The sequence below is a fragment of the Hippocampus zosterae genome, chromosome 7 (assembly GCF_025434085.1).
Source record: "Hippocampus zosterae strain Florida chromosome 7, ASM2543408v3, whole genome shotgun sequence".
Taxonomy (NCBI): domain Eukaryota; kingdom Metazoa; phylum Chordata; class Actinopteri; order Syngnathiformes; family Syngnathidae; genus Hippocampus; species Hippocampus zosterae.
Window position 1 is genome coordinate 25,452,118 of NC_067457.1, and position 22,752 is coordinate 25,474,869.

At 47.6% G+C, this 22,752-nt stretch overlaps 1 protein-coding gene across 3 annotated transcripts in view; it reads right to left on the reverse strand.

Annotated features, from left to right (window-relative positions):
• Nucleotides 1-22,752, reverse strand: part of dlgap3 (discs, large (Drosophila) homolog-associated protein 3) — a 60,040-nt gene that overhangs the window by 20,876 nt on the left and 16,412 nt on the right. For 2 of the 3 annotated variants that reach the window (XM_052071974.1, XM_052071972.1), the window contains exon 2: nt 11,317-11,420. The gene's annotated coding sequence lies outside the window, so the exon portion shown is untranslated. The remainder of the gene's footprint in view (nt 1-11,316; nt 11,421-22,752) is intronic. The other variant, XM_052071973.1, reaches the window with a different exon arrangement.

The window sequence follows — 22,752 nt, forward strand, 5'->3', positions numbered from 1 at the left end:
GGCTCGTGGTGACAGGCAGGCAAAGTGAGAGCTTTGCACACGCTTAACACCCCGACCCCCACCCCCATGCCCCCTCCTCTCTTATATTTTTGCAGTAGCTACAGAAAGGCTAACAAGGCTGCTTCCAGAGCCGTACTTTTTCCCCAGATGCATTTGTGATGAACGGCTTCCTCCCGTTATCTTCTTTTGTCCAAGACGAGAAGGTGGAATTCAATAATTGAAAAGCAGGCTCCTTGCACACGCAGAGGCTGCAGCGATGCGCCATATGGATATTTGCTCAATTCATATTCGACACAGTGCGCTGCGCCTAATATTCTCTGCCGCTATTAGAGCAATATTATCCCAAATAGAATTAACTGAAGGTAATTTCAGTTCTGCAACGGATACAATCTCATAGGATATTCAAAGCGCATAGAGTGTCGCATTCCAGCGCTCGTCTCGTTGAACAAAAAGAGATTAGTCAGCCCGGAGAGTGGCGGCATGTCAGGTGTGGCAATCATCCAAAGCACGGGGACGATTTAAAATGAACAAATTGGTATTTTGGTTGAGATGCCGACATACCACACACACACACACACACACACAAAAAAACCTCAGCGGTGCAACAAATGAAAAGGTCTCCTCATTCATTCCAGTCAACATTCAAAATCAATGAGAATTGCTTGCAGAAAATGAGGGAGGGGAGATTAAAAGAAAAAAAAAGAGCTGGTGACATTCAGGAGACAATCACTGGAAGACTCAGACAAAAGAATGAATATTGCCGAGGATGGAAAGTGGGGAAAAGAACACCGCTATTGTGCCCGTTCTCATTAGGAAGTACAAAAATTGATGCAATCTAAGCAGGAAAAAACAGTGAGCGTAGACAGGCGTGAGGATGAAAAGAGAAGGAGGGGGAACAGGAGATCATAAAGACTTAATTAATCGCCGCTGCTGCCGCTACACGCCCTCCTTTATCATGTCATCGTTGGAAGCCATACATTCCGCTTCGGTGCCTCCTTCACTGGCTGTCATGCAAAATCTGTCCGATGTCATGCACACACGTCTTTTTTTTTTTTTTTTCAACTGCAGTGCTGCTCATTCTGGTACAATTTAATATAAAGTTCTTTGAACATGTTCATGTTGCACATGATTGAAATGTCTTAAATTGACACTACACGTGTGTGTGTGCTTGCGCCTCATCCCTCAACCACCAGGGGCAGTGTAATATTTACAAATGTGCTACAAGTAGATTTAATTCATTCATTCATCTTCCGAGCCGCTTGATCCTCACTAGGGTGGCGGGGGGTGCTGGAGCCTATCCCTGCCGTCTTCGGGCAGTAGGCGGGGGACACCCTGAATTGGTTGCCGGCCAATCACAGGGCACACAGAAACGAACAACCATTCGCACTCACACTCACACCTAGGGACAATTTAGAGTGTTCAATCAGCCTGCCACGCATGTTTTTGGAATGTGGGAGGAAACCGGAGCACCCGGAGAAAACCCACGCAGGCCCGGGGAGAACATGCAAACTCCACACAGGGAGGACGCAGCTGGAATCGAACCCGGTACCTCTGCACTGTGAAGCCGATGTGCTAACCACTGGACTACCGGGCCAGCCTAGTAGATTTAATGAGAAGGATAAAGAATCTATACGCCTCTGAGTATTGTTTTGCGACCGCTTGTGTTTTCAATTGACTGAACTTAAAGGTGAATAATAAATGCGGCAACATTGATGAGTCAACGTGCTCAAAGTAATCCTGCTCGTTTCTTTTGGTTACGCAACTGCATATTGTGTTGGATTTGGGGAGATTTGAATGAACTTGCTCGTCGCTGATCACCAAATTAGCTGGGAGAAGTTCCAGCTCACCCGCGACGCCGAGCGGTCGAAATTGAAGGAATGAATGGAATGAGATCCAAGGAGTTGTGTCTCCGTTGCTCCCTTTCCGAGTTAGTAACGCCGCATTTTCATTTACACCGTCGGAGTGATTTATTTTATTTTGTTCACTGAAGCGTAACTTCATCATTAGGAAAATAGTCTGCCAATTTCATGGAGCCAAATAAGCAGCTAGACACCGCTGCAAATTACAAACACTTCAATAAGCATAAAAAAATAAATCAAAATCTCTCTGACAGTTTCAAAGCAGAGCGTTATCTTTGCAAAGGCTGACCTGCTTGACAATGCAATCTTATCCTAGATATTGTTCACTTGTACCTAATGTGCCCCGAATCATGATCAGTGCCTTTTACGTTGCCGGCACAAGTGCCGTTTTGTGTATCAAGTGGCGTGTATATTATAATACGGTTGTTCGGATTTGCAAATTGGCGCCGTGTTTCTACTTTTGTGTTGACTTTGCAGTAACTGAAGATGTGACTTTAACGACAACACGAGCAGAAATAATTCTACGTTTGCTGTGAAAGTCAATTCTGGCATAATAATAATGCACCTTTATCACGAGTTTGGGGGGGAGGCGGGGGGCTTTCTGTTAATAAAATGTCCAAGCGCCTACTACATTAATCATGAGGACCATTTTATAATACCAAATGCCAAAATGTCAGTGGAACGTATGAAATGAGCTGGCGAGGTCACAGGTCACACAGTGGGTTCTTTAATGAGGAAAAAAAAAAGGTGAATCATGAATATTTGAAATGGACTACAATAAGGATGATGACTGCAATGTATGCATATGAGGACCTGCCCCTCGTAGGTTTTTTTTTTCTTTTTCTTAAAACATCTCCAAAATTGGTGGACCAGATCGTTTTTGCACAAGTATTGGGTTGGACCCCAAAATCTTTAAAAGCTCAATATTTCAGTACTCATGTTTTCAGCTCAGTGGCTGTCACTTAGTGCACTAGTGGTTTCAGGTTCCAACATTTTTGGTGGGGGGTGTAGCTCACGTGGAGGATGCAAGTAATGGAGTGGAAGGGAAACTGAAATGACGAGGGCTAACGAGGAGAGAACTCTCGGAAACACTCTGACACTTGATTACCTGTCTGACTTTGCCGTAATGGAAAACAATGGGAGCATGATTAGTATTTCCGACGGAAAAATTGCCAAAGTGGATGAAAGAGAGCGCACTTCCATTTTTGCCAGCCGCTCCTTTCATCAGCGGTTTTTCTTCTTTTTTTAAAAAAATTCAATATCACCGTGTAAGATCTCCCAGTGTGCAATGGGACTTATTCGTATTTTTATGCCCCACAAGCACGCCGCGCGTGCACGCGCAAACTCGTGTCCCTCGGCATGGGAGGATGTCCGTCACCATCCAGTGCAGACAAGTGAGCCCTCCGAGAAATATTCATAATCGGAGAAAAACAGACTCACGGGAGGGACAATCTTTGCAAAAGTTTTTGAGGACTTTTGTCTCTGGTGAATTGCGTGCGACTGAAAAGCTATCTGCGGGAAACAGACGCTTGGAAAGCCCAGCCACGGACACCGTCCAGCTATCCATTCACCGGGAAAACGTTTTACAAATAAACCGGAAACAAACTCCCCATTTTTGAAGCGCCGGAAACGCTGAAACACGGCAGATATTACCGTCAATAATGAATGCGGCACTGGAATATGCAAAGATTGTGCGGCGGTGGCGGCTCATGGCAATTAGCGTCAATGAGGTCACGGCACGCTGCATTTCCCTTCATTTCACTGTTGGTTGCCTCAAATGCTGCTGTAATCAAATACACGCTGGAAAACAATAGATGTCAAAGATACACTGGCTCATCTTCAGGAAGGTTGCATCATCTTTTGGGAGAACAAACAATCTCCACACGGGGAACAAGACAAGAGTCCAATGACTCATGCAGCCCGATCCCTGGAACTGTTTTTAAATGTTAAAAAAAAGAGGCACATTACGTCTCCTAAGGTCGATAAATCATACTTTTTAGTCAATTCATCTGCGAGGAAAGCAGCAATAAATCTAGTCGGGGGGGGGGGGGGGGGGAAAGCTTGGCAAGCGAGCCCTGTTGAGTTGCGCTTGTCACGGGAAGCTGATCTCTCTAATCGGACTAAGCAGCTTGTCACGGCACACTTCTCATCATCTAATTAAGCACAATCAGTCCGAATTGTGACCTAGCGTAGCAAGCACTTACTCTTCTGGACACGGTTGGTCTTCATATGACTTCACTCTTGCTATATGAGCGTAAGCATCTGTGAGCGTGCGACCTCGCTCCACTCCAAGGGCGCCATTAAAGCGGAACCATTTGGGCTCATCACATCGATGCTAACCTTTAACGGCCTTATCTTCTCAGCCAGCTGTGGCGAGACTGTAAAACGGTGATTCAGTACGATAAGCGATCCGGTTGGGTGGGGGTGGCGGGGGAGGCGGGAGGGTTTTACGGAGGACCGGAGCGAGAGACGCTTTGTGTCGTTTTTCCGCGGCTGCTCTTTGCCCGAACTTGTGAGAGGCCTTTCTATCGGCCTTTCGCGTTATAATTTGTATGCTAAGCGCTGATGAGAATGAGGCCTTCGGAATTGCTTGGCTAGGAACCTCCCACTCTCTTAGGGTCACCAGGTCCTGGTGGAACATCACACAAGATGCCCGCGTATCCCATTAGGCTTTCCTTTCATGGCCATCAACCGTTTTCCATGTTTGAAAAGAGGTTTGACTCGTGAACACTTCTCCTTTGCTGAAAAACATCCATCTCACAGCTTTGCATATCAATTATTGCTCACCTTAGCCCGCCCCGCACCGAAGGCCACTCTAAACGGGGCAGTTTTTCCCCATCTTGGAACATTTTGACTTGAACTCCGACATAAACCGAGGACCCGTAGACTTTCTAGTGTGTAGTGAAGGTCAGTGGTTGGTTCAGATCAGTCTCAAACTGAGCCAGACCACACTCCTTGACAGTTTACTGGAGTCGTTGCGCTGATGACATGATCCGTCCCGAGACCAAGGTGAAGCCCAACGGCTTGGAAGTCCGACTCGTCGTCCAAAGGCGCACGTTTGCACGCATCCGCGACAAATATGACAGAATGTCCGCAAAACACTGGCGGAACGGGGAAAGGGCAAAGGGTTGTGGATCAATGTTGACAGGCTCGCCGGGGTATGGACGCAGATGGCGCATAATCTCCCAGTCCCTCTGAATAATGCAGCGCGGATCCCGCTCATGTCCGTCGCCCGTCAAAATCACTGTCAAAGCATTCATTCGGACCTACTTACGATGAATAGATGAGCAATGAGATGAGAGGTGAGCGTTAGAACATTTCTATGGGCGCTTGAAGAACGTTTTTCCAAAACAAATCTAGGCTGAAGCAGAATGTCGGCATTCTGCGGCGAACAATAGGCCACCAAAAGGACCTTCCGGCAACATCGACGACAGCGAGAGGCATCCGCACAAACCAAAAAGGACAGCGGATGAGCCTCGGTGCCTTTCAATTAGCGTCCCCTGCTCAATCCTGCCGCCCATTCCGGCTCTCTTGTGAGATGAAGCTGTGAAATTGAATCGGCGAGCGCATCTCGACAAATGGAGCCGCTCGCCCGCAACCTTGGCGCTAACGAAGGGAAAGGTCCGGCGCCGTGACGGTTGCGGCATATCCCGGCGATTCGGTTCACGGGCGGGAAGGAAAACAAATCATCGACTTAAATCGGCAGCAAAGAAAGCCGGGGAAGCGTTTGAACGAACGAGGAAAGGGGGGAGGGGTGCCCGCACGGTTTGCCTGCTCCTAGCTTGGTGCTTTGAGACGCTTACTTAAAGTGGAAACCTTTAAGCTATCATTACTGATCAATATACATCTAGCGAACCGTTGTTTCGGCTTTCTCTCGCTCCGGGAGTAGAAACATTTATTTGATGTACAGTATTCTGCATTTATTATTATTATTATTTTTTTTTTTTATGACCGCAGCACACCGGGTCTTGCTCCGACATCCCCGTTAATTCAAAGAGCAGTGCTGACTTTGAGTGCTGGAAGAATAGAATGAAGAATCCATCACATCCATCATTGGTGTTGGAATACACATGCTACTACTTAGCCTTATGAATAATAAAGTACACATGAATGCCAAATTAGGCAGATAATAAATCAGAAATGGAATCAGACTTTAATAGTCTCATTCAAAAGAGAGATGGCTTTTAATTGGTAGTGGGGGGTTCCTTCCGAGTCATTGAGGGTAAGTGTGAATGCTTTGTCCAATTCTGGCTGCATCCATTCAGATGGGATTGGTTGAAAAACAAAAAAAAACTAAAATAGATGAAAGGATAATCAGAGCTGCTGCACTCCAACATGATGTTGGATTTTGTTTTTTTTTTAACCATTTGGCACAAGTCCGCTTCATGACTGGACTTTCCTTTTTTTTCTGTGGACTGAGCAATAGTATCGATTTGATCATTGGCTAAAAACTCCTCCAAAAGCTCGCTCCAATCTTTTTATTGACGCTCCAGCTGACATTTACGCTTCACGAATCACACAATAAAAAAAATTAAATTTTTCTGACACAACACGTAGGAATTGGTGCATCATTGGTATTTAACAGCAACTGTGACTATGTCTGAGTCTCACCGTAGTTGCCAATTCATCCCATTTCTGGCATTGATGCCTGCATATGCGCGCGTGAACGTGCACGCGCGACTCCCCTAAAGGAGCGAACGGTCTGCATAGCCCACGATGACGAGAACCCGGAGGCCCGTGGGGCAGCCCTCGCCCTACCGAGCGCTTCCTCGGGCCCACAGTTGGTGCTCTACTTTCGCAGCCCAACACATATGGGATGCCTCTATTATTCATAAAGTGGGAGATGGGAGGCTTGGAGGCTTTGATGGGGAGGATCAGGTGGATGAAGACTCTTCCCGTTGGAAAAAAAATGTGTGAATGGTCTGACGTTGGAAGGGCAGTTTGTTTTTGATAAAATAAGAAAGATTGCGTAATCCATCGGATGACCTCTGAACTCTTTCGCCAACATCGATGCGTCGTTTCCTTTCGCCTACTTGAACGCGAGTTTCGGATGATCGGTGAACTGAAACGTAAGTCGAAACGAATCTTCGTCTTCTAATCAAACATCGCGACCATTTCTCCGGAACAGGTATGCGCGTACGTGTCAGTAATGCCATCGGCACTCCTCTTTGGATTTCACGACTCTCGTCTCTTAGCTCCGTGAGAAAGGCTTTTGAAGGAATCTTAAGCGGAAGTTAATGAATAATGGAGGTTAAAATAAGAACCCCGGAATTAATTATGAAACAAAAGATTAGGGAAAGAAAGGGCAAAAGCTCGCCCTCGGCGGGAAAGACGAGGACAAGAAACGGCGGGACCGATGCGGAGCGGCAACGTCGAACGCATGCAGGGGGAGGGTGTGGCGGCGACGGCGGGGATGAGCCAGGGATAATCCTTGTCTCCCATTGATCCCATTGTCTACTGTTTCCAAACCAGTTATTGTCAACCGCAGCCACATGAAAGAGAGTTAATGAGGGAAGAAGAGCTTTGGAGTGTCTCAGCACAGTCGGGGGAATGGCGATAAGAACAGAAGAGGGGTGGAATGAGGACTGCTCTATGAAGAGAAGTTTGCTGGTGAAAAGCGTGGAAAAAAAAATGTAAACTACGTGAGAAAAGGGATGACATTGGAGGAGGCCCACCTCACTGATTCACTTTGAAGTACTTTCTTACTCTTTGGGGGAATTGTGTTTTCCAAAGATCTTTTTGCCATAGTCGATGGATAGCGATGCCTTGAGATATGAGTGACTTGGCTTACGAGGTGACTGACAGTACGAGGCAAATCTTCAAAAAAGAGGCTTCAAGTGGTTTAGTTGTTTGTTGCCCCCTCCCAGATGATGTTTGCTGTCACACCAAGTCCAAAACAGAAAATGACACCTTGTCTGTATAAAACAACCACACAGCTGAACCCATCGCTATGCTTCCTTTAACGCTCGCGCGAAAAGTATCGATTTTTCGCCGATCTGACACTTGAAATTATGAATTGAACAAAATTAATTGCCAGCAATACTACACAGACCATATAACTGTACTCATCGTCATATTCTTTATCCTCTGTGAGGAACAACGGATATCAGTGTCGTACTGATGAGCTGAGGGTGCTTCAGATGTCTTAATCAATGGCGAAGTGGAACCGTGCCCGTCTGTCTGTCTTACACACCCAAGGTGGCCATTCAAATGATGAAATGCAACAAATAATTAATTTGATTGAATTCAGTCCTCACTGAAGGTTTCTATAAAGTCCCGTTTCACTTCAATATTTTTTTCTTTGTATTTCCCCCAGAACTAATGCATTGCTCTATTTAAAACAGCCTTGCTGTCAGCAACAGTGACAATTCCACAAGCTTGAAGGTTCTTCTCCAAAGAAACTAATTTGTATGATAATTCTTGCAATATTGCTTACTGGGTGATGATGGATTAGTTGCGATATGAAAAAATAAATAATAAAAAATCTTCTTCGCCTACCCGAAAAAAAAGATTCACATTACTCTCAGGTGCTTGTGCGCTCAACAAAATGATCCAACATTTATTTGACCCAGCGGGTGATTTGCATCACTCGGCTTTCCGCTCAAGGCTGTGGGTCACGTTCACCATGGCAACCATACCGTCAATGTGGCCCATCCCAGCACATGCAGTCGTATGCGTCTCATCCGAGATATGTCACTCAGTGAGGCAGTGTGTCATTTCCCAGTGAGCAAACCTCATCAATAAAAGATGGCCTGAGTGTATATTCGTGCTCGCCGTGTCTCGAGTGCTTTGCTGACATCATCGTTCATGCTCTCAAATCACGAACATGCTTATTATCATGACGCTTGAATGAATCGGTACCGTTTCCCGTGACTTCGTTTGCACTTTTCAGACAAAAAAAAATCCCCGATCCCCTCCCAAGTTTCACAACAACACCTTTTGTATTTTCTTCCGAGGGGATTTGTTTGCTGCTCACAGCGTCTCTTTACCTGAGTCACAACTGAGAATGAAATGCGGCAAGGAGAACTGCAAGTGGCAGAACCGATGAGGCGATTACGACACATTGAGGAAGGAGGGGTGTGGGGGGCGGGGGTGATTTTCTTTTTTCAGGCCCTCGTTGCATGTGATTGTGTTCGGAATGGTGTTGGCGGGATGACAAATCAAAGATGGGAGAGAAAAACAAATCCTGGGGAGTTTTCACCTTCCCCGGAACACATCATTGCCGCATCCACGCCGCTGGCTCGTGATCAATCACAGGGTGTGTGTGTGAGGACGCAGCCGAGGAAGGACAACTGGTCTTAGTCAGCAGACGCATCGCAGAGTAAAGCGTCAACGCGGGGCCTACGCGCACGTGTCGATTCGCATTCCTTTGTGGACGCTCTCGACATCGTAATCAAGAGAGCCCCCATTAAAAGTGGAGCAGCATTGTTGGTCGACGATGAGCGAACGTCATCTGAAAAGACGACTCGGATGGATTATTGCTAATCTGCGGTTGTAATACCGATCGTGCACAAATGCAATTTTCATTGGAAGAATCGTTCATGGGCCGCCACTTTGGGCCACCGATCCTCACCCGGAGCACCGCTGGCGGGATTTCAGTCTACAAGATTGTCAAAATATTGACACTTTGAGTTCTTTTGCATCTGTGTGGGCGGTCGCAAGGCGTATTCTTGCAAAAAAAAGAAATATAACAGTACTGACTGACTGATGGGAACACGTTTACTGCATTTGATCAACCATATCATATCAATTTGCATGGTCAGCCAGCCCCCCCCCCCCAAAAAAAAGAAAAGACACTGATGTGTTGGCAAACTATGACTTGGCTTCAATTTGCCGTTTGCCGCAGCGAGTTGAAGTCAGCAAAGTTTCTGGATCAGCAGCGTTAATCCTCAACTTAATTGGCCAGAGTGAGCGACTGGCTCTGACCGGGCGGTTGTCACCATGGCGACCGAATGGAAGATTCGACTTGTCTTGAGATGCTTTTTCCGTCTCCATCCGCAAAGACGGAAACGTGGGTGTTCGTGGCGGTTCAGCGCAAAGTGCGCGCGGGATGTAAGCGACGGGACGTGGCGGCGAGATCTATGCTGCTGTCTAATTATCCGCACGTGATGGATGGCTTTGATTAAAGCACGTGAAGGCCGCGACAGTCGGCGCCTCCCTCTATCCCCCCCCTGCACCCCCCTGCCTTTTTTTTCCCCCAACGCTACGAGACTCGAGTTAAAAAAAAAAGATGAGCTCTCACTTCAGCTCTGATAAAAGATCTCCATAAATCATCATGAGGTCACAAGAGAGGGCCGTGAGAATGAATTACATCGAAAAGATGGACAGCGGCAGAGGAGCACGGCTGCTGTCGACAGAAAAATTTGTTTTGATTGCATTTGTGATTTTTCATGTGGCCAGATCCATTTGCTACTCAACACAGTCGAGGTTTTACAAAGTTTTTGCAACAACATTACAAAGTATCATTTGAGAATTGCACTCATTTATCACGCCGGCCCTTCTTTTGGTTGCAATCTCTTTACCGTATCTGTTGCAGCGCAAAGTAAATCAATAAATCAAAGCACCGCAGCGCTGTTTGCCAACGATAAATTTATTGTTTATATCCGTCGCCAGAACGCGAGTGCATTTTCACCTCAAAACGGACACGACCTCTGCGAGTTGACCCTAAGCGTTAGAAGCAAATAAACAACGTCGGCGTTGAAAACGAACATAGGAAGCCATGAAAGTGCAAATACGTATTGCACCGCAGTCGCTGAACAGTTTGCTCCGCGTTTGTTCACTGTTGACGTCATCCGCTTGCACACCGAAGTAGGGAAGGCAAAGCTGAACTCTTATTGGCTGCCGTCAATGCTTCGGTTCGATCGCGAAAGGCAGAATGAAATGACACATGAGCCGACGGAGCCGGTGTGCTTCCAGGCACCGAGCGGATTTCCATGTTCCCGGCGTCACAAAAAGGCTCCGGAGCGTAGCCCAGCTGCGAAGGAAGACGTGAGCAAAAAGGGAGGCCGATAGCTAAGAGTAACCGTACGACCCCCCGGGGCCGGTCGTCCCCGCTTCAGTTTTTCAATTTACGTCCGTGCCAGCTCCGACTCGTCAGACACGCTTCTCCCTTTACTCCGTCAACTGTGGCCATTGAAGAATAACGCTTTTGGTGACTGCCGACGTACGGAGCAGAAAACCACTGACGACAACTGCGCTTCACACCCACGGCACGAAAAGCCGAGGAGAGTGATTGGCACGCGCTTTCTTAGAGCTCCTTCACTGACTGCGGGTTAATCCTTGAGAGGTCTCACCGGGCTCTCTCGCGCTCTCCTCCGGGAGATGATTTTTCAAGGACACGGCAAGCAGAAGTGGGATTTATATGTGCTGGGTGACGACGACCAGTGGCTATGACACTTGAGCGATGGGGTGTGTGTGAATGTGAGTGTGTGTGTGTGTGTGTTTGCAGGCCACTTACCACAATCTCATCGGGAACTGGTGCTCCATTATTTTTTTGGGGTGGCGGGGGCCGGGGGCCGGGAGAGAAGCAGCTGGCTTTATATTTCACTCACAGTCCCTCTGCTGTACAAAGAGAGAGAGAAAGCGAAAAGACGGATGAGGGAAGCTGCCCATCATCCCATACGTGCCTACAGAGCATCTCTCTCTCTCTCTCGCTGATGGTAAATGCACCCCCCCCCCCCACATGAAGTCTGACCTGTAAATGGGTCCCTGGTGATGCCTGAAAATGGACTGTGGTAGAAAGAAGAGACGAGCAGAGAAAATAATGGGCCAAGACTGTGTGTGTGTTTGTGTAAACTAGAGGACAAGATTAGTGATGAAAAACGTTTACGGGGGGTGGGGGGGGGGCGCAGGGACAAGAGCTAATTGTGTACGTGGCGCATTCAGCTACTGTCCCGGTGTTTCAAACATGACTTGGCTCCATGTAGAATTACCTTAATCTGATTATGGGGGGTGGGGGGTGGGGGGGTAAAAAAAATACGGTGTAGGTTGTTGCTAAACGCTGCTAAAATGTTTGCACTCGTATAAGATTAACTGCGGCGTCTCAAGTTTTCTTTTGAATTCTATCTTAAGAAATGCCACTTGGCTAGAATCTCCCACGCGGGCGCTAACGGCCAAAGCGATGGCAACAAAAGTGAGCAGACCCCGAAATGAAACTGTCCTAATGAAAGCCCCATGAGTCTCGGTACTCGTGATTTTTTTTTTTTTTTGTCAAATTTGCTGCCATTGGGCTCGCATACTCTCATACGAGTCACGGGAAGTTCAAGACGGTACGTCAGAAAGGTGAGGGGTGGACATACTTGGCTGAGATGCTCTATAAGCAGCGAGCATGAGTTGCCCGGGCTTTTCTTCATCGCTCCGCTTGTAGTTATCCGACGGGCGCCTTTTGTAAGTGGGGGCGTTTCCATGGCAACAGGGGCCCAGATACACGCGCCACAGCCGGTTTACAGGACGACTCTGGTACAATAAGTTCTCGGTGATCTCTTTTGCGGTTGAGTTTCTCAGGCAAGAATCAAGTCGCGTCAACGCCACCGACCCGGCGTGGTGAAATATTGATACGCGTCGTGCCGCATCCTCCCGTCGATTCGCCGGCGTTTGTCTGTGCGTGTAGTCATGTGAGCCGTGGTGTCGCTCGCTATCTGCGGAGATAATTAGAGCGCGACTCTTTTGCCGTCCCTGCGGGCCACTGATCCAGCTGCTTTCATCGAATATAGGTCAGCTGTGACAAAGCCCGGCATGGACACTGATCAGCTCGGCCTCTTCGCAAATACCGCCGTCGCATATATCACGTGCATATTCATCCCGTGCACGACGCAGAAAAACAAGAGAGGAGCCGGCGCCGATGGCATCTCTTTCTTTTCACGTCAGTGATAGTGTGGCGTTTCCATGACAATGACTAGCTGATGGGTGTCATCCTCAAAGGTGCATACGTTGATTTTTGTTTTATAAATTTGACAGTCCTGTCACGTTTGCCCCGGCAGAGTGAAAGATCTGCATCGCGAAGCCACTGGAAAAAGGTGCGCTTTACAGAGATGGAAAGGAAACAAACTCAAGGAAAGCATTGCACCCGATGATTGCGATCTTAAAGCGCAACGCATGCCCAATAAGTTGATATCATTTGAAATATGAATAATAGAGGATCCATCTCTGATGAAATTGGATCGGCTTCATAGGATCGGTTTTTGAAACGGATATTGACCTTATAACACGGCGCGCTGTCGTCAAATGTAGCCGTGAAATACGCTGGCGCAACTTGGACCTGCTCGAATGCCCAAACTGCCTCCTGTCAGCGACGAGATATTTCCGCGGCAGGAAAATGCAGATGCGCCAGTGGATAAAAATAGAGCCGTACAACATTTTCGAGCACCACGCCGGAAAGCTGAAGGCCAGATTCAAATCTGTGAGCTTCTTGCACTCGCCACTAATTCACTGCGCCGCCCCGTGAGTTGGTTGGTTGCATCATAAATACATTCTCGGTCTCGATCTTCTGCGTGGTGGCCGCTCATCAGGGACTCGGGCAAGAACTGCATTTGCTCCAAGATCTGATGGCTTAAACTGGACGGCAGCCAAGGTGAAGACAAGACAGCCAAGTGGAGAGAGAGGGAGAGAGAGAGGAAAGTAATTATCCTCTCTATTCTTCTGTCTGTCGGTCATCATGTCAAAGTAGCAGATAGTAAGACTACAGTCGGTCTACTCGGGAGCATTCTTCCGATCGCTCACCCGATAATCGACGTTAGGTGCCGCGAGCCCGATGGGCCGATAATTGGTCCGAAGACTCGTCGGCTTTTGTGATGGTTTGATAGAGGAAGAAGGGTCGGCATCATGTCGCATTGCGGGAGCTCCGTGCAATTTTTTTTTTTTACCGCTTCTTCTAGCCAGAACCTTGCCAAGCCAGCAAGAGGGGGTCACGCAGGGCTTAAAGCTTTATACAAATAAAATCAATATTTAATGGGTTCCTTTGCGACTGACTCTCTCTCTCTATCTTCTACTCGAACAAGACGCTGCAGTGAGGGGCATTAATTAGGACCAGACATGCACCAAGGATTCCCCCCACAGGCCCGAGCATTAAGTCCAGTTCATACCAAGTCAAGTCAAGTCAAGAGTATTTCTCGAGCACTTTCAAACAGCCATCGCTGCATACAAAGTGCTGTACATGGAGCGATTTAACATACACAATAAACAGTAAGACGAATCCGTAATAAAGGCGGTAGAAAGCACCAAGCGGTAAAATCAAGAACAAATCTAAGTCGTGCCGAGTCGAACGGCAAAGAATACAAGTGAGTTTTGAGGAGATGTAAAGTGAGTACCAGGCCAGCAGAGGACCGCTTTGTCCAAACCACTGCGGTCAGGTCGCATTCGTCTGGTTTCTGTCCAACGTGGAACATTTTCAGGGGGACCATCGAAAATAAAAATCCAAGGCTGACGTGCTTGCGCAACACTTGCACATTGGATCAAATCAAAGCGAGTACGGAGGGATTTTAATGGCATTAATGTGTTATCACATAGGAGCCGGAGTATCTTTGCTTGTAGCCTGTGCGCACATTAGTCATGTCTTTGAACTGGAGATTTTTTCACTCCCCCCCCCCCCCCCCGCCTCACTTCCAAATATTCTCTGTCAAGTCACCCTTCAATTTGAAATGAAATCCCTCCATGTCCTTCTCCTCCGTCAAACTTTGGAGTCAGTCGTTTATTCGTTCAAATGCATCCTTCCGGGGGGGGCCGTTACATTTTTAGACGTGGCAACAAGGTAAGGTCAATGGAAGTGTGGCTTTGTGTGCGCACCTCCAGCTCGTCGTAGTGCCCGTTTCCAAACACGAGCTCTACGCAGCAACACCGTTAGTCTGCCGTTTCACCACCGCAAACTCCAGCGCTGAATATACTGGGAAATAAATGCCGCTTTCAAAGCAGTGAAAGCGGCATCAGCCTGCGTGCAAAGCCGCCAGCTGTGTCAACGAGAAGCGACCTCATCGTAAAGCTCAATTCTGCAAGCGAGCCTTCTGAAGCGCGGCATCGTAATGCCGCCGCTGTCACCTACTTTGCATGGACACCTTCATTAATTTCCCTCAGCCTACTTATGCCGCGTCTGCTTTCTGGCATGTTTGACCTACAATGAGTGCCTCATCTTAAGATCACTGACGACCTACCCGGGGAGCACTTGTTTGCCTGTGTTTGTTCAGCGCCGATAAATCTACGAATTGGCCTTCAGTGTGTGATATTCTCTGCGCAACTGTCGTGACTTAGCGTGATCTGCTTCAATTTTTTTTTTTTTTCCCCGTGAGCAACTGGACCCATCTCTTTTCCTGATGGCTAACGGCATGGATGTGCACGCACAGCACATGACAGGGAGGTGGCAGACGCACAGCGTCAACGTCTTTGTGCTAACCTGACAATGTGACAAATGCTAATTGCGTCGCTGCTTTCAGAACCTTTATTGGCACCGCGATACATGTCCGTATGGCACAATGAAATTAGGCTAGCAGCTAAGAGGGTAAGAAATGTGCAAAGCAGCTCATTCAGCATTAAGAAAATCAATCGGGAGGAATATGGCGCAGTCGCGATTGGTCCGACAGAATAGCGGTTGGCGTGCTAGCCACACCCGCTAGTCAAGAACAGGAAGTCAAATGATTGCGCACTGGTCCCGTTGCTAGGCAGAGTTCATGAGTCCCAATCCTATTCCCATAATACGATGTGCGAGCCACACCCATGTGTCACAGCAAGTAGTCAAATATTTGCAAGGTCACTTGTTGCTAGGTAGACTTCGGATGGGCACATTCATAACTGCTCCGTAGGCCAGTAAAGTCTTCCGAAAACCAGTTTACAGAGTGGAAAACGTTGCCTCACGTTAGTCGCTAATAACAAACGGGTAACTTGAAGAGTGTCTAAACTGAGGATTAATTCATCGCGCTACCGCTGTTCAATCCAGAGGTCCCGCTGACACCCCCGCAGCATGCGCGTATAATCAGTCGTGTTGGCTTTACTCGCGGTGTGACCTGTGAAAGATTTTTACTGCCGTGGGGATCGGAGAGTGCTCAAAACGCCCTGCTGGTGTGATCCTCTGAATGTAATTTGATGCTCGCATCCTTTCACCCCCCCCCCCCCCCCCGAAAGCAAATCCCTTGCTTGCTAATGCATTACAGATCATTAGACAAACATACCGGCTGAGCACTGATTACAAAACTGAATGATGCATACACTCCTCGTGCGCGTGTGTAAATACTGTACGTGCGGAATTGTGTTTCGGTTCAAGCGGTGAGGTCATTTCAGATGGACTGTGTCAAGGTAATGAAGAGGATGTCCATTAGAGGCCGACTATGGGTAATGCCACACGAGGGTTAGCGCCGAGGTTAAGGCGTCATCCGAGACCACGTCATCGACCTTCAGTCAAGGTCGCTTGTTCGTGCGGCAGCGACGGCCAATTTCATCCATTTCCCGTTTTTATCGGCTCTCGCCTTGCAAACAAACACTTGGTCTTTGCTTGGGCAGCCGCTTGTCGTCGTGATGGCTAACGAGAGCCCATTCAATCTGGACTGATTGCCAGTCTAGTTAAACGCTCCCACTTATGTGTTCCGGTTTGGAGACGAGCAGCGGCATTTTGAACCATGTTTGAAGTTCAAAGTGAAGTCAACCTCAAACCTCAGAGCTGACGGCTGCAAAGCGGATGTGTTAACCACCACCGCTGAGATTATCGGTTTGTGAAGAATATATGTCGATGTTTTCAATTTATTGTTGTGGCGGTCAAAAGAAAAAATAAAAAAAAATCTGTGTTTATTTCAAGACGTACTTTTTCACGCTAATTTTGTCACTCTGGAGAAAAGCTGGGCGACAAATAAAGCGCAAATTGTCCCTCGCCGTTGCTTCACAGCTCATTTTCGGCGGTGTCAGCCGTCATGATTTCATTTTTACCAGTTGACTGTGTTTGCACCTGCAATATTCACTGTCACTCAAGCGTACTCGCTCACATTTTCTCTCCCCCCCACAAAGTCACTTTTGAAAATACTTTCCATTGCGTGTTGAAAAGATAACAAGTGAGGCTTTTACTGCTGGCTAATTTGCACCAGTAAGAAGCATGACGTGCAAGTCGCATTCAGATGCCTTTTAAGTTTTGGTGGTGGGGGTGGGGGGGTTCTTTTGGACTATTTTTAACGAACAAGCCACTTGATTTGAAGGCTGCGCGGCGAGTGAAATGTGGATTTGTTTTACCGACAGAGATGCAACCGTTTCAGGACTCTCGGTTGACTGCAATATATGCCTGCAAGCGTACTGTGGCTTCACAGCGACTTCCCGAGTCACCCAGACAGCCATTTTTTTTTTTCCTTCTGTCCAATCCTCTAGCATTGTTTTTTGGGTTGAGTTCTGTACGCCTTGCCATCTCCAGTTTGCATGTTGTGGAATAGCAAACGTCCCGTGACCTTTAAGGCAGAAAATAGGGCAGACCCAAGTTTGGCCGCCTTCTCTTTGTAGGCCGCAACTGTCAGAGCCGTTTTGTATATTGATACACCACAATTTGGATCCAGCGGACACACAAATGTAATCACTTTGATAACGCCCTGCTGCTTTTGGATTCTCATTTCCCCAAACACCAATTACCGAGACAAAACGCTTCCTTTCCCAAAGACTCTGTCAATGTAAAAACGTACCTACAAGCGCACGAGGCAGAGAAACGAGAAAGTGAGTGATGGCCGCACGCTAATTAGGAGACAAAGTGCAAAGAAAAGCGTGAGATTCGAGTTTTGACGGGAAGGAATGTCGCGTTTCGGATTTCTCTCTTCTCACCCTTTTCCTTCCCTCTGATTAATTGGCTTGGAAATGCCATCATGCATGCGTGTGGGTTACGTGCCCCAACGTGGCACGACCGCATCATTAGAGATGTGATGATGCTATTGCGGGTGACGGTGCCAACTTTCCTGGTGACCTCCACGCGACCTTGGAAGAGTTCTCATCTTTTTGCCTTGCTCATGTATTGCACCCCTTACGTCATGCCTTCGGTCTCCGGAGGACTGTTTTTTTCTCTCGGGTACGACAGGATCAAATGAGATCGTTTTTGTTGTGCTTTTAAATTGCAAACTCTGCTTTTCATGAAGATGCCACCTTTGATTGCATCATTAGCTCATTAAATGACCTCCATCTTAAACCCACTTAATGTGTGTTGTCCCCACCAATGAAGAAAATTGCTGTGATTACAAGCATGTAAATGCCAGCGTGTGTGAGTCTTCACCCAGCACTCAGCATTGACCGTGTGAACGTTCCGGAACCCCTGCGGTGCCATAATAATGCAAATAAATCTCGCCAGTCATTAGTCACTCGCTAATTACATGCATTACATATGCATGTGTTTTCATTAGCGTGCTTTCGTGTGTACTTACGTACACAAGTGTGTGTGCACGTTTATAGACGACACAAATTTTCCACAGCTATATTATCTTTGCTCGCAAAAAAAAAAAAACAAACAAACAAGAAAAATGAAAAGCGACACACTCATTTTCTCTCCTCCCCATAAGTGTCACGACGGCACTGTGCCACCTCGCTTCCGCTTGTAGCCCTCAAGCAATACAGGGATTAGCAGAGAATTTGGTCCGTGAAGCTCCTGCTGTTATGGAGCCGCTCTGATCGAATGGAATCCATCTCGGTGCATTAAGACTTCCGCTTGCAGTGAAAAGGAAAAGGTATTCTCTGGCAAATGCTATTCTCTCCGTTAAGAAAGGCTTGTTTGCACAGTGTCACAGGAATCGATGGCTGGGAGAAAAGGTTGCCGTTACCCAGATGCTACCGAGCTGCTTGCGGAAATTGACAACGGCGCTTCAAATATCGCACAACAAGGGGAGGATGAGATGAAACGGCCAAAGAGGTGGATGTCTAAAGCCAATTCAGATGACCCGGAGAGCGTTTGACTCGTGAGCACACGTAGAAGTGTTTGGCTTTTTCCTGCGATTGAGACTTTCATTCAGAGGTCAAAGGTCACGGCTGAGTATTTAGTTGAAGTGCTGTCCCAGTTTGCCCTGATGACATTCAAATGATCAACGTCTTGCCTGAAAATGGAACCTCTTCTTCTTCCGCAGCTGTAGGTTGCCTTTTTTTTTCCTACCCTCTGATTTGCTGCTTATGTCTTCTTCTCTATCCTGAGATCTGCTCGAGTCAGCCGGAACGTGTCACCGCACGGCGAAGTATTGTCACGCTGCAGTACATCTCACTCAACTGAGCGGCACATTATGGCTTGTAGATGTGCGCTCGGATGATGACGTGCTGTATTTCAATAATTGATACTCCTTTTGTCACACTTGTCGTCTCTTTGAATACACCCGGTGGATATAAAAAGTCCATGCGCCCATGTTCGAATGCCGGGTTTGAACCTAAAACGTCAGGAAACTTCATTTTTGTGTTCATTGGATGCTCTGCGAATGCTGGCAGGTTTTCTGACTCCCATTTAGCACGAGTTTGAAAGTCTGAACGTAGCCACATACCGGTTCTCAGAGGCGTGTGCACACTTGCGCAACCTCATCGATGGTGGAAGAAGGTTTTTAAAGGATTTTTTTTTTTGGGCGCTCATGTTTTTCGGTCACATAATCTTGCATTTGAACGGGGGGTGTAGACTTTTTATAACCGCTGCAACTGGAGAATAAGAGTTTCTGTTTGCCATTGACTCATACTACAACAGACTGTATATATAGCTGAAATTGAGAGGAGAAAAAAAAAGAAAAAGAAGCCGTCACACCTGATTTTTGTCCAAAATACATTCATTTCTGTTCAGCCAGCCAAACAACTTTGGAAGATTTGACTAAAATGACAGAGCAGCCGCTTCCTCTTAATGTACCGTCGACGTCTCACGGGATTCAACCTTGCATAACATTGCGGTCGGTTTGGCTCTGCCGCCATCCCCTCGCCGGCTTTCTGGTCCGGGGTGGCAGCACTTAAAGACATGCATTTTGCATGAGAACGTCACCGCGTGCGCATCCTTACATGATCGGAACACAAACACGCCGGCCCTTCCGTCGGTCAGCACCCCCCCACCCCACCCCCCGAATCGCGCATGCGAGTAACATGGCTCTTTATGAAGCCTGCGGTCATGAATTCAGACCTCTTCCTCTTTGTGTCACATGATTATTTCATACAGTGGGAGGGGTGGCGGGGCAAGTTGCGCACGGCGCTATTTCCTATGCAGCGCTCACGTTGTGACAGCAGACTTACGTTTCCCGCCAGGATTGTTTGCACGACAGCGCGGCTTACGTCACAAACTTGATTCGGAGGTGATTTCATGCAAGCGGCGAAGAGCCCTTCTTTAGCTTTCTGCTGCGAATCCGAATGAGTCCATAGGTGTGAAGGTGACCGCGGGCTGGTGGTTGTTTCAACACGATGTCCCGTGATTGACGGGCCGGTGTGGAGTCCAGCTGACCCGAGATGCTGAAAAGGTGAAGAGGGATTATTGCCGTCGCTTACTTTTTTAGAAAGCAGATAGCCGGATACAAATCTTCAAAGTATCCACAAGGAACAAAATCTATTTTTGTCCAATTTTATGCGGTGGAGCTAAAGGACAAGCTAAGTTTACACCTGAGGAGACAAAATGAAATCCCCAAGCCTCAAAGTCGTTCTTTGTTGTGCCACTGTGTCCTGTCACTGTTAACTTGGAAAAGTATTTAAAAAAAAAAAAAAACAAGGCAGGGAGTAAATCCTATTTCAGAGTCTGCATCCAAGTAGCAGCGTGACACAATTTCAAAAAGCAGATATCGGGATCAGTCAAGCAGCATGGCTGTGTTGGTATTTATAAGCGTGCCCCTGAACACACGGTGGCAACTGTAATCCAGTCAGCTAACTTTACACTTCAAGTGACCTTGGTGCCTTCTTAATGTCTTATTCCATACGAACTGAAATAATGGGATGAATATATATATATACTGTATATATATTTTTTTGCTCTCCTATAAAGTCACCGCGAGCTGGACCCTGAAACATGCGTGAGGCTGAAGAGTCAAGAAGTAGAACATTTGCGATGGGAAACTGAAACGGTGTCAAATCGGTCATGGATGAATGAGTGACTAACATCCAAGCTTTATGATCTACATTTGCGATGTAACGATCTCAAAGACAACAATCGTAAAGCTCTGAATGGTGTGAGGCGACAGTGCATTCTCGCAACATGAAAAGTGTTTATTAATAACACCGGCAACGAAGGTCCAATGATCAAGCAAAAGAAGAAAAAAATCTTCCATCAAAGTGATTTTCCTTCACACGGCTGTGACATTTTATTTTTTTTTTAAGATGGCCGAACTCTACGTTGGGGATATAGTCCGACACAAAATAAATAATTGGCAAGCCGAGAGAACGGCGAGCATCAGGAAGCAGCAATAGGGGCAAATATTTGAATAGATGTATTCTCGCCGGATGAAAAGTTGACATTTCCAGTCCGTGTGTCCGTCCGTGTGAGGCACTCGCTGAGAAAGAGGCTGCGATGCACACACACACACTCTGTGGTCAAGCCGTTGCCATACTCATGCTCTTTAATTGGCACCGGTTCTTTGTTGTAAAAGGGCAAAGCTATCGGCCACACAACGCTCCTCCGTTAACCTTCCGGATGTCTCGAGCGGGAGAAACGAGTGGATGAGCGAGCTGCCGTTGCACCGTATGGCCAACACGCATTTTGTTTCGGAAGTAGACGGGTCCGCGCCGTGGCATTTACAGCGGAACCGTACGAAAACCAAGATTTGCCGTCTCGTCGCATCAAATCCCAGCATGCATTTTTATCCTCCGCATCGATGCGTCACGTTCCCCCCGGCAGATCAAGCGAGTGCAGTCATTCCTCTCGCTGGATGAACCGCGCAAGTGAGATAAAAGCGTGCCTTCAAATGGGTTTCGAGAGGCTACGGTTAGCATGGAGCTTGTCCGTTTGCATAAGTACACGGCGCGGCAATTAAAGTGACAGAGTGGGGGCGGTTGAAAATGAGGAGCTTTGAAGGGGAAACCCCCCCCCAAAACAATTTCGAGTTTTGGAGCCTAGCAGCTAATACCTTGTCACTCACTGGAATGAAGATCATCTCATTGGAGGTCGTGAGGCGCTCGCGTTAATAAAGTCGCCCCTCTCCTTTGTCGACTGTATTCAAACGCCAGCGTGGACTCGGAGCTCGCTGAACCGAGCGAGAGTCTTCCGCCGTCTCTCAGGTCGTAGCAGATGGCCGCACGGCGCACATTCATCATTCACTGCCCATTTCTCCCGCAAGTGTATCATTGGCGTGTGCGTGTGTTTCCGTGGTGAAGTGCCAGAGGGGAAATAGAACTATTTACCGCTACTCCATCGTCGGACTTGAAGCTAGTGATGTTTCTGTTTGAATCGTTTGCTGCCGTGTGTTGTGACAGGGAGGGGGAGAGTGTCAGAGTGTCAGAGTGTCAGAGTGTCAGAGTGTCAGAGTGTCAGAGTGTCAGAGTGTCAGAGAGTCAGAGAGTCAGAGAGTCAGAGAGTCAGAGAGTCAGAGAGTCAGAGAGTCAGAGAGTCAGGGTGTCAGGGTGTCAGGGTGTCAGGGTGTCAGAGTGTCAGAGTGTCAGAGTGCTGGCTTTGACGGAAGACTTGCGTACCAGAAAGCTTGGAAAGGACAAGTTGCACTTGTCTTCCAGCTCTGACTCGTGCCAGAATATATACCAGAGCGTACTACGCTGAGGTGGGTTCAGTTCTTCATCTCCCCGCTTCGTCCTCCCAGTGATTGCTGCGGAGTGCCCGGAGCAAGCCAGCCCAAACCATCTGTTTGTCTTGCCGTTCGTCTTCAACCTTCTCCGCCTCTGTCTTTGCTCTTTTCCTTCCATTCCGTTACTTCTCCTTCATTAACTCGGCGTTTCCACGGCATGGAATGAAGATATTAGTGCGTGCTCCGGGAAGTGGCCGCAAAGAAGGGCCAACACAGCTCGTCGAGGCTCC